Genomic DNA, 12,699 nt, shown 5'->3' with positions numbered 1-12,699 from the left:
TTAGTAAATTAGGGCATATGCATGAAATCCCATATTAATTTACGCATTTGAATAATTTGTGTTTTTCATTATGCAAGTAAACATAACTGCTTGGAGCCATAATTGGTATTAATTCATGCTTTTTACCCCTCGGCTAATAAACTGCAGCAAAAATCGCGTTAGACAGGAAGAATGTGGAATACATAAATGACCTAAGCTTACAATGGAGGCTACTGTACGTTATTTGCAGGAAGCTCCAATAAAGTATGTTTATATCTCAAGGGAAGAAGCCTGCTGAATCTGAAGTCAAATGAGTTTCTATGAGGATACATCAGTTGTGAACTTAGCTTTGTTGCCTCTGCGACTTTTCATGCTATAAGCAGCAGAGCAAGCCACAATGAAAGATTCCTCTTTTTCTTAGCGTTCCCTCAAACTCGAAAACAAAGATATTGCCACATTTCTCATACACATACAGTGTCTTCAAGTTCATAACAAACGCACCGAGTTTCTCAACCCGAGCCAATATGGGCTTTGTGTCAAATGCATTATCCGTTATTATTCCTTTAGCTGCTGAAAAGTACTCCTTTCTCCCCATCCATGTCTTCTCCATGGCTGCTGCTGTTGAATATACAATCCGTGTGAGGGAGAGTGAAAGAGGTTGCATCCTAAATGACACCCTATTCCCTATATAGTGCACTACGTTTGACCAGAGCCCTATGGGCACTACATATTAATAGGGCGCCATTTGGGATGTAGTCGGTGTGAGCGAGCATAGGGTAGTTTATTCTCAGTGTCGACTGATTGAGGTCAGAACAGATTAAGTGCTTTCCACTGTCAGTTTATGAGGTCGTGGTTTCCATTGACAAACATGACCCGATGGGATCCTCACACACCAGTGTTGTCTCGAATACACTGCAATGGCAATCCACATCATATTGTGGCTAAAGAGACTATTATCCATGGTGATTGTCAGTATTGGCGTGCATTATACTTTGTTTACGTTGTCTATGCTCACAAAAGCACAGTTGATGCAATTAACATGAGGCTTAGATGCCTTTCAGACTGGAACATTTCAGGATTTTCCTATTCACTACAACATACAGTGGATTTTTGTGAACGCTTTGTCATAGGAAAAACTCCGGAAAATATACTCCCAGAACTTTTCAGGGTTAGGATAGGCCTAAGGCTCGAATTGTATATAACAGGTCTAGGGTCAGGCTGAATGGTATTTAGCGTGACTTCCCTTAGTCATTCGGTCATGGATCTTTCACAGTAGATTGATACAGACAACGTAGCTTTCTTATCTGAAAATCTAAAGTCTTATATTGCAGGAGAAAAAAAATGAGACACTGTGTGGTGTATCTGGCTGTCTCATTTCACATGGCTAAATGTAGTTCCATGTAGTTCCTTTGCGCTGTCAGGTGTTGCTGTTCGATGATAATAATTTGGTGGGTGCTTATATTTGTCCTATTTCACACATATGCAAGCGCGTGTTAATACACGTGTGAATTGGAAATGTGTTCGCATATGAATGGGAAATTCACATATTCCAACTACCCCTGAGAACCTCCTCGGAGATTGGGGTCATGACTAGGGTCTGCTGTTTTCAACGGCGACCCTGGAGCAATTAGGGTTAAGTGCCTCGCTCTAGAGCACATCGGCAGATGTATTTTTTTCTTCACCTTGTCGGCTTAGAGATTCAAAAAAGTGACATTTTGCTTACTGGCCCAACGCTCTAACCTGCCGATGTCTGCACTGCGCCAATGGTCCATGTGAGAAAGGCAGGTTCTTCTCCCCCTCACGCAAGGAAAGCATATTTTTGTTTCTTTTTTTGACCTCCGTTATACTTTGTGTCGCGGCCAGTGCAAGTTGAGTTATGTTTCTGTGTGTGTGTCTGTGTCAATTAGTGTGGGTGTGTGTCTGGGTGGATGGAGGGGAACGAGGTGGTGTTCGTTTTGGCCCATAATGTCCCCAGAGCGACACAGAAGCCTGAGGGGATGGTTGGAGCCAGGGGAAGACGGGGGAGATGACAAGAGAAGAAATAGACAAACGATGTCAATGTGACGGGTAGCAGAACAAAGCCCAACTTTCTCTCGCTCTCGTGCGCGCTCGCTCGCTCGCTCTCTCTTTCTCTCTTGCGAGCCGCCACTATAGCAGTAGCCGCCAACTCCCTAGGCTGCCCCGGGACTGAAAAAGTCTGCGGTTCGCAGATGTGAAGCCGAACATATTATTCAACTTATTTTACATGTAGAGAATAGAAATGGAAATATATATTTTTTCAGTCGTCAATATTTTGGGATATTCAAATGTTCATAAAGTGTTCGTTTCAATGGATTCGTGATGGGGCCCTTTTTCACTTCGACAAGAAATTTGTCAAATGGACTTCAACTCGTGTATATTCAACAAGAATTAATGAAGTCATTGAACCGCACTCTGAATTATCCCAGAAATTCCTTGAGCTGAAGAGAAATTGACCTCCACATAGTTAACTATAATTTTATTTTTGAAGTGGAGTATCAATCTCTGAACACCCGGAAGAGCATCATCCTCCTTTTGTCATCTGCTTATTTTCTGGTCTGCTACAGCTCAGCACTTAATAGTGTTTGATTAAATTAAGCCCTTGTTGGCATTCATTTAAAGGGGCAATTCACCACTTTCTAGCCTCATATTCATCATCTACAGCACCTGTACCAGTACAGGTCTGGTCTAAAAATCATCACCAATCACAGGTGGGGTGCCACCGCTAACGCCATAATGGGCAGGCCACCACTCTACCAGTGTCTATAGTACATACAGTACCAGTCAAAAGATAGGACACACCTACTCATTCCAGGGTTTTACTTTATTTTTACTATTTTCTACATTGTAGAATAATAGTGGAGACATCAAAACTATGAAGTAACACACATGGAATCATGTAGTAACCAAAGAAAGCTGTATGCAAATCAAAATATACTTTATTTGAGGTTCTTCAAAGTTGCTTGATGACAGCTTGGCACACTCTTGGCATTCTCTCAACCAGCTCCATGAGGTAGTCACCTGGAATGCATTTCAATTAACAGGTGTGCCTTGTTAAAAGTTAATTTTAATGCGTTTGAGCCCATCAGTTGTGCTGTGAAATGGTATTGGTGGTATAGAGAAGAGAACAGCTCAAATAAGCAAAGAGAAACAAGAGTCCATCATTACTTTAATAAATGAAGGTCAGTCATTGTGGAACATTTCAGTCGCAAAAACCATCCAGCGCTATGATGAAACTGGCTCTCATGAGGACCACCATAGGAAAGGAAGACCTGTAAAGAAACCACTACTAAAGGATACAAATAATAAGAAACATGAGAAGAAACATGAGCAATGGACATTAGACCGGTGGAAATCTGTCCTTTGGTCTGATGAGTGCAAATTTGAGATGTTTGGTTCCAACCGCCGTGTCTTTGTGAGACGCAGAGTAGGTGAACGGATGATCTCCACATGTGTGGTTCCCACTGTGAAGTATGGAGGAGGAGGTGTGATGCTGAGGGGGTACTTTGCTGGTGACACTGTTGGTGATTTCTTTAGAATGCAAGGCACACTTAACCAGCATGGCAACCACAGCATTCTGTGATGATCATCCATCTGGTTTGCACTTAGTGGTACTATCAATTGTCTTTCAACAGGCCAATGACCCAACACACCCCCAGGCTGTGTAAGGGCTATTTGATCAATAAGGAGAGTGATGGAGTGCTGCATCAGATGACCTGGCCTCCACAATCACCTGACCTCAACCCAATTGAGATGGTTTGGAATGAGTTGGACAACTGAGTGAAGAAAAAGCAGCTAACTAGTCCTCAGCAAATGTGGGAACTCTTTCAAGACTGTTGGAAAAGCATTCCAAGTGAAGCTGGTTGAGAGAATGCCAAGAGTGTGCAAAGCTGTCATCAAGGCAAAGGGTTGGTTACTTTGAAGAATCTCAAATATAAAATGTATTTTAGTTTGTTTAACACTTTTTTGGTTACTACATGATTCCATGTGTTAATTAATTGTTTTGATGTCTGTCTTCACTATTATTCTACAATGTAAAAAATTAAGAAAAACACTTGAATGAGTAGGTGTCCAACCTTTTGACTGGTACTGTATGTGAAATGGGAACATTAATTTGAAGTAAAAAACTGAATGGCCCCTTTAGCCTCACGTTTAGCATCCACTTCAACATCCCACCTTTAAAACTGTACATACTTATAGCAATCAGCGTAGGGACTCCTTTTTTCACAATGGAACAGACAAAAACGTTGATTTTTGTCACAGTAAATATAGAAATATAGCTCTATTAGACCGTATCTGCCCCCCTCCCACCCCCATTAACAGCAAGCATCAAACATTAGGTGTTGGGGGGCCAGTAGGAGGCACTCTTTCCTCTGGTCTAAAAAAAATATCCCAATGCCCCAGGGCAGTGATTGACACTGCCCTGTGTAGGGTGCCGTCTTTCGGATGGGACGTTAAACGGGTGTCCTGACTCTCTGAAGTCATTAAAGATCCCATGGCACTTATTGTAAGAGTAGGGGTGTTAACCCCGGTGTCCTGGCTAAATTCCCAATCTGGCCCTCAAACCATCACGGTCACCTAATAATCCCCAGTTTACAATTCATACCCCTCCTCTCCCCTGTAACTATTCCCCAGGTCGTTGCTGCAAATGAGAACGTGTTCTCAGTCAATTTACCTGGTAAAATAACGGATGGATTGCAAGTTTCAGGCAAGAACTAGCGGTCTAGTGAGGTTAAGGTGTTACTCAGGCAGTTGATGTAGCCTCTCTAATTGACATAGCTGATTTTGTTCTCCTGTATCTCACCTTGGGGCTAATTCAGTAATTCACTGACGTAAATAGAGCTGATTTCCTCCCTCGGCATGGCTGACTGCTAGATTGACAGGTGAGGCACGTGTGTTAGTTTGTCACTAGCTCTGTCAAGCATAACTCGCCTCCCCTATACTGGCGAGCTTGGTGTGTTGCCAGGCGTTGGAAGATGTGTGTCGATGAAGAGGAGTGGGAACAAAACAAATGGCCTGTTTCCACTGGCAAGCAGAACGTGTCTTCAGACCATGCTTTCTCCCCATTAGACTGACTCATGCTAATGGCTAATTACACTAAAACCACAGTGCCGGTTGAGGCGCCAAAAGCCAACAATTGGTGTGATTTTGAAGGGCCTGTCAATCTAGGATCCACTGAAGAACACCTGGAACTGGATAGCTCTCTGTGTTTTGTTGGGTGTGCAGTCTTCGATGACAGGCATTTCATGCGTTTTTTTTTCTGCAGACACATCAAGGGTTCTATTGAATATTATTATTTTTTTTAAACAATTACATTTTTCTGCATTGCAAAGTGTGTTTGATTTAATGTCTACATGTCTGAGTCACATTTTTTTTATTGACTACACTCATTCAAAAGTACAGCTTACACATTGTCTTGTTTTACGGTAGTCTCCTTATCCTTTTCGATTGAGTAGAGACCCTTAGATTTGGATTGCCTGGGGATATATCTAAACTTAATTTACTCATTATGCTAGTTTCTCACTTAAAAATGAACAATTCTTTGTTCTTTATGGAAAAATGGTTACCGTTAAGAGCAATTTTTTTTAAGTAGGTCTACCCTCCATTTCCTCAAACCGTCTCGGCTTGCCACAGGTGACACAATCTCCTTCACCATAAAGCGCAAGTGGGTGTGGCTGCCTCCCTCTGCTCTAATCGAATAACGACATTATGATTCATGCGCTAATTAATCACCTGTTTTGTGGGCCGAGCAGATTCAGCTACGTGGGGAAGAGAGACAGACGTTTGATGTGTTGAATCAGCCCTTCTCTCCCTCCATCTCTCCCTTCCTCCATCTCTCCATCCATCAGTAATGCATTTCAATAAGAGCTCATTTGAATTGTCCGCCCTCTGTTTTGGTATGTGTTGTTTGCAGCAGGAAGCGAGCTGCCTCCTGGGACGAAATACTCTACCCCTTCATAATATTAGCTAAACTTTTCATACTGAAGTTTTGATTTGGTGTATTTCCCAATCCGGGCTTAATTTGAGATGGCAGGTTTATCTCAAATCATCACTGACTGTGTTGGAGCTGATGCTGTCGGAAACCGGTTGAGATAGGAAAAGTTGAATAATTGCACAAGTCCGTATAGGGACCCTTCGAAATCGTACCAGACATGTGTTGATCTCCATTATGACAGCCATTTACACAAACAAGCTCTCTAATCATAATGTCTGCAGTCGTTGGGCCCCCTTCAATCGGACAATTTTTCAGTTTCTTGGGAGATTAACTGAAATGCCTACCCTGAGGGCCTGTTTTTTGGTATTAATTATGACTTTTAAATGTCATTGCTAGTTAGCTCTGTCTGACCCAAAGTGCCCGGTGTCTCGGGAAGGAGGTAAGCGCGTCTGGGCTGTTCTTCAATGACCCCAGGGCCTCAGTGCCGCTCTACATGCAAGCCCTCTTGAGGACATGCAATTTACCCCCATTACTTAAGGAAATCCGCATTCAAGACCCGCAATCAAACTCATCTTTTGGTTTTCAATTTGCTGCCTCTCCGAGTGATTAGAAACCTTGGGAAGAGCGACATTTTCCTCTCAACCATTATTTCCAATGACCTTTAGAATTCCCTTTTTGGTGAGTAATTGCATTTTTAAATATTCATTTGTGAATTGTGTCATGTCTGTAGAAATGACTCGCTCTTTGTAGATTCACTGTGTGAATTAACACTTTTAGACAAGTTGAAGAAAAGTTGAAGTAAAGATATCATTCTTCACTTTAGCCTAAAAGGTGATTTGACTTCAAAGTTTTTAGCAAGCAAGTTCTCCCACAATTCTGTGTATTCAGCAGAGCGCTCGTCAAGAGACCTATCCTGAGAAATTCTCAGGAGCAGGAATAAAACTACAGAAGAATATTCCTCAAGGATTACAGAAAGAGAAGGTGGAACAGAATAGAACTGAGAGCTTAGATATCAGTAAGGACTCTCAATGAGACTCCATCTTGCTTTTTAGCTATAAGTGGGTGTCTGGCCTTAGATGGTGATACGGGCACACAGGCAGGATGCTGGTGTTGGTAGCCAGGGAATCTGAGCCCTATCCATCGCCACTTCCGGGTACAAATGTAATTACATAGAATTGTTGACTACTCTGGTAATTCAAGTCTATTTTGGGCATTTGGTTACTTGCTTACATTAGTCGATTAGGGATTCTGGCTCCTGAATTGCTTTTTAATATTTGGGTGGAAGATATCGCTTGATGAACATTCTGAGAACTTGAACTGAAAATAGGTTATAGTGAGAGTCCATTTTTAAGACCCTCAAGGGATGTTGAGATCATGCTAATAGCCCAATCAGTTGTCAATGTACAGTCAGGGTAGCACATCTGATTTCTTCTAAAGCAGCGGTGAAAATGAGCCGGGAGGGAGGGGTGGTGGTATGCTGCATTGGTAAAACATAAGCCTATCACAATAATTAAAACAAAGATGCCAAGAAAACTGAAAGCTATTACACTATTATTTATCATGACCTCATAAAATATTAGCAAATGGACTTGAAACCATGTGGAAGTACGGTCCAAAATGTGGTGTGGTATGACAATAACAGTGACATTTTGCCAAGACAGAGACGCGAGGACAGCAGTGGATGCATCAATTCAGGTTTCAAGTGTCGGCCTATTTCACAATTGCCGAATGTCATCCATTACACTTTTTGGTGCTTTGTAAGAGATTTCCATTTCTCAAATGGTGGGTGTAGCGCACTATATGGACGTGGGAATTATTATAGAGTGGACGAACATGCGTAGGGAGCCTTTTGGCGTGATTGTTTGACAATCAGATGAAGACATAAAAATTCATTGGGATTCTGTATGTAATTCTATGATTAGAATTGTAAAAAAAAAATGTGGAGGTTCCGTACCGGGAAGAAATGAAATCTACTTTCACCCCGGTTAAACAGTGTGCAAAAATAAATATCCCAACATCTTATTCAGTCCTATTCAAACCGAATAATTCAATCAAATACAGTGCCTTGCGAAAGTATTCGGCCCCCTTGAACTTTGCGACCTTTTGCCACATTTCAGGCTTCAAACATAAAGATATAAAACTGTATTTTTTTTGTGAAGAATCAACAACAAGTGGGACACAATCATGAAGTGGAACGACATTTATTGGATATTTCAAACTTTTTTAACAAATCAAAAACTGAAAAATTGGGCGTGCAAAATTATTCAGCCCCCTTAAGTTAATACTTTGTAGCGCCACCTTTTGCTGCGATTACAGCTGTAAGTCGCTTGGGGTATGTCTCTATCAGTTTTGCACATTGAGAGACTGAAATGTTTTCCCATTCCTCCTTGCAAAACAGCTCAAGCTCAGTGAGGTTGGATGGAGAGCATTTGTGAACAGCAGTTTTCAGTTCTTTCCACAGATTCTCGATTGGATTCAGGTCTGGACTTTGACTTGGCCATTCTAACACCTGGATATGTTTATTTTTGAACCATTCCATTGTAGATTTTGCTTTATGTTTTGGATCATTGTCTTGTTGGAAGACAAATCTCCGTCCCAGTCTCAGGTCTTTTGCAGACTCCATCAGGTTTTCTTCCAGAATGATCCTGTATTTGGCTCCATCCATATTCCCATCAATTTTAACCATCTTCCCTGTCCCTGCTGAAGAAAAGCAGGCCCAAACCATGATGCTGCCACCACCATGTTTGACAGTGGGGATGGTGTGTTCAGCTGTGTTGCTTTTACGCCAAACATAACGTTTTGCATTGTTGCCAAAAAGTTCAATTTTGGTTTCATCTGACCAGAGCACCTTCTTCCACATGTTTGGTGTGTCTACCTGGTGGCTTGTGGCAAACTTTAAACAACACTTTTTATGGATATCTTTAAGAAATGGCTTTCTTCTTGCCACTCTTCCATAAAGGCCAGATTTGTGCAATAAACAACTGATTGTTGTCCTATGGACAGAGTCTCCCACCTCAGCTGTAGATCTCTGCAGTTCATCCAGAGTGATCATGGGCCTCTTGGCTGCATCTCTGATCAGTCTTCTCCTTGTATGAGCTGAAAGTTTAGAGGGACGGCCAGGTCTTGGTAGATTTGCAGTGGTCTGATACTCCTTCCATTTCAATATTATCGCTTGCACAGTGCTCCTTGGGATGTTTAAAGCTTGGAAAATCTTTTTGCATCCAAATCCGGCTTTAAACTTCTTCACAACAGTATCTCGGACCTGCCTGGTGTGTTCCTTGTTTTTCATGATGCTCTCTGCGCTTTTAACGGACCTCTGAGACTATCACAGTGCAGGTGCATTTTTACGGAGACTTGATTACACACAGGTGGATTGTATTTATCATCATTAGTCATTTAGGTCAACATTGGATCATTCAGAGATCCTCACTGAACTTCTGGAGAGAGTTTGCTGCACTGAAAGTAAAGGGGCTGAATAATTTTGCACGCCCAATTTTTCAGTTTTTGAATTGTTAAAAAAGTTTTATATATCCAATAAATGTCGTTCCACTTCATGATTGTGTCCCACTTGTTGTTGATTCTTCACAAAAAAAATTAGTTTTATATATTTATATTTGAAGCCTGAAATGTGGCTAAAGGTCGCAAAGTTCAAGGGGGCCGAATACTTTCGCAAGGCACTGTATATAGACTTTCAAATGTATGCTGGTGCCTTTTTTGTATCCTTTCATGTTGAGTTAGCATAGCATAGTTTGCATAGCATAGATAGCATAGGCTATAGTTAGCTATTATAGTTTCGACGCCCATCTTTGAGAATAACATGGGAACCCTTATACAGTTAATTTCTCTCAATGTCGGTCTAACATACCTTAGATGTAATATGCCTGTTTCCCATTTAATCTGGCCTACGTTTGAAGCTGCGTACACTACCAGTCAAGTTAGGACACACTTACTCATTCATGGGTTTTTCAAAGCTGTCATCAAGGCAAAGGGTGGCTACTTTGAAGAATCTCACATATGAAATATATTTTGATTTGTTTCACACTCTTTTGTATTATTTTATAGTTTTAATGTCTTCACTTCTACCATGTAGAAAATAGTAAAAAATAAAGAAAAACCCTGGAATGAGTAGGTGTGTGTGTGTGTACACACCATATATCGAAGTGTTACCAGTGAAGCACACGTTAATACCATAACTTGTGAAAAAATGTTAATATCCTACTATGAATGCTGTGATTTCGCAACCTAGGATGGCACACTGTGTTGCTTAAAATGGCACAAAGATGAATTTGATCCTTATAGAATAACTACGGCACTTTGCCCACTGCCCAGTGAATTGAAATAGATCAGTAATACTCAGAGAGCAAACTCATGTTTAGGAGAGCTATTCAGCAAAGCACAGTTCAATAGAACTCAAATCTGCTTATAAATTGATGTGGCGTCGCGTTTGAGAATGAGCTACTCCATAGCAAGAGAATAATATGGAACAGAATGTGGAATAAATGAGATAAGAATGAAATCATTTATTGATTTCAGGGATCGTGGAGACAAAATGGCTTTTTTAAATTCAGTTTGGTACTTTATCATAAGGGGTCGGTAAGTATTTTGCAATTCTCAGTGCAACGTTTCTATGGTAACCATCCCATGCAATGGGCTGTGCATGTGCCTTTGGATAGAACTGTAAAAACATAGCCATCTGGATTTTGGGCCACATTTTGCTGCATTCATTGTTTTACTATATGGATGGCATCATCCTCTCCATATAAATGACGCTTATTGTATTGTGGTGCGTGCTACAAGTATTTTATACTGACCAAATGTAAATGCAACAATTTCAATGATTTTACTGAGTTACAGTTCATATGAGAAAATCAGTCAATTGAAATAAATAAATCAGGACCTAATCTATGGATTTCACATAACTGGGAATACAGATGCATCTGTTGGTCACAGATATCTCTTAAAAATGGGCCTCACAATGGGCTTCAGGATCTCATCACAGTATTTCTGTTCATTCAAATTGCCATCGATAAAATGTAATTGTCTTTATTATCCGTTGTTTATGTCTGCCCATACCATAACCCCACTGCCACCATGGGGCACTCTGTTCACAATGTTGGCATCAGCAAACTGCTCGCCCACACAACACCTAACCGTGGTCTGCGGTTGTGAGGCCAGTTGGACGTTCGGCTAAATTCTCTAAAACGACGTTGGAGTCAGTTTATGGTAGAGAAATTAACATTCACTTCTCTGGCAACAGCTCTGGTGGACATTCCTGCATGCCAATTGCATGCTCCCTCAACTTGAGACATCTGTGCCATTGTGTTGTGACAAAACGGCACATTTCAGAGTGGCCTTTTAATGTCCCCAGCACAAGGTGCACCTGTGTAATGATCATGCTGTTAAATCAGCTTGTTGCCACACCTGTCAGGTGGATGGATTATCTTGGCAAAGGAGAAATGCTCACTAACAGGGATAAAAAAGAAAAGAAATGTGCACAACATTTGAGAAAAATAAGCATTTTGTGCATATGGAACATTTCTGGGATCTTTTATTCCATCTCATGAAACGTGGGACCAAAACTTTACATTATGCGTTTATATATTTGTTCAGTGTAAAGTCGTGGCCAAAAGTTTTGAGAATGAGACAAATATACATTTTCACAAAGTCTGCCTCAGTTTGTATGATGGCAATTTGCATATACTTCAGAATGTTATGAAGAGTGATCAGGTGAATTGCAATTAATTGCAAAAACATTTCCACTGCATTTCAGCCCTGCCACAAATGGACCAGCTGACATCATGTCAGTGATTCTCTCGTTAACACAGGTGTGAGTGTTGACGAGGATAAGGCTGGAGATCACTCTGTCATGCTGATTGAGTTCAAATAACAGACTGGAAGCTTCAAAAGGAGGGTGGTGCTTGGAATCATTGTTCTTCCTCTGTCAATCATGGTTATCTGCAAGGAAACATGTGCCGCCATCATTGCTTTGCACAAGAAGGGCTTCACAGGGAAGGATATTGTTGCCAGTAAGATTGCACCTAAATCAACCATTTATCAAATCATCAAGAACTTCAAGGAGGGCGGTTCAATTGTTTTGAAGAAGGCTTCAGGGCGCCCAAGAAAGCCAGCAGGCGCCAGGACCGTCCCCTAAAGTTGATTCAGCTGTGGGATCGGGGCACTACCAGTACAGAGCTTGCTAAAGAATGGCAGCAGGCAGGTGTGAGTGCATCTGCACGCACAGTGAGGCGAAGACCTTTGGAGGATGGCCTGGTGTCAAGAAGGGCAGCAAAGAAGCCACTTCTCTCTAGGAAAAACATCAGGGACAGACTGATATTCTGCAAAGGTACAGGGATTGGACTGCTGAAGACTGGGTTAATGTCATTTTCTTTGATGAATCCCATTTCCGATTGTTTGGGGCATCCGGAAAAAAGCTTGTCTGGAGAAGACCAGGTGAGCGCTACCATCAGTCCTGTGTCATGCCAACAGTAAAGCATCCTGAGACAATTCATGTGTGGTGTTGCTTCTCAGCCAAGGGAGTGGGCTCACTCACAATTTTGCCGAAGAACACAGCCATGTATAAAGAATGGTGCCAACACATCCCGAGAGCAACTTCTCCCAACCATCCAGGAACAGTTTGGTGACGAACAATGCCTTTTCCAGCATGATGGAGCACCTTGCCATAAGGCAAAAGTGATAACTAAGTGGCTCAGGGAACAAAAGATCGATATTTTGGGTCCATGGCCAGGAAACTCCCCAGACCTTAATCC

At 41.6% G+C, this 12,699-nt stretch overlaps 1 protein-coding gene across 2 annotated transcripts in view; it reads left to right on the top strand.

Annotated features, from left to right (window-relative positions):
* The window catches only part of LOC139416094 (adhesion G protein-coupled receptor L3-like), a 356,247-nt gene that overhangs the window by 126,243 nt on the left and 217,305 nt on the right, over positions 1 to 12,699 (top strand). The gene's annotated exons all lie outside the window — the stretch shown is intronic.

This window comes from Oncorhynchus clarkii, chromosome 9 (genome assembly GCF_045791955.1).
Source record: "Oncorhynchus clarkii lewisi isolate Uvic-CL-2024 chromosome 9, UVic_Ocla_1.0, whole genome shotgun sequence".
In the NCBI taxonomy this organism is placed as follows: domain Eukaryota; kingdom Metazoa; phylum Chordata; class Actinopteri; order Salmoniformes; family Salmonidae; genus Oncorhynchus; species Oncorhynchus clarkii.
Note: the sequence above shows the minus strand (reverse complement) of the source record. Positions and strands in the feature narration are given on the sequence as shown.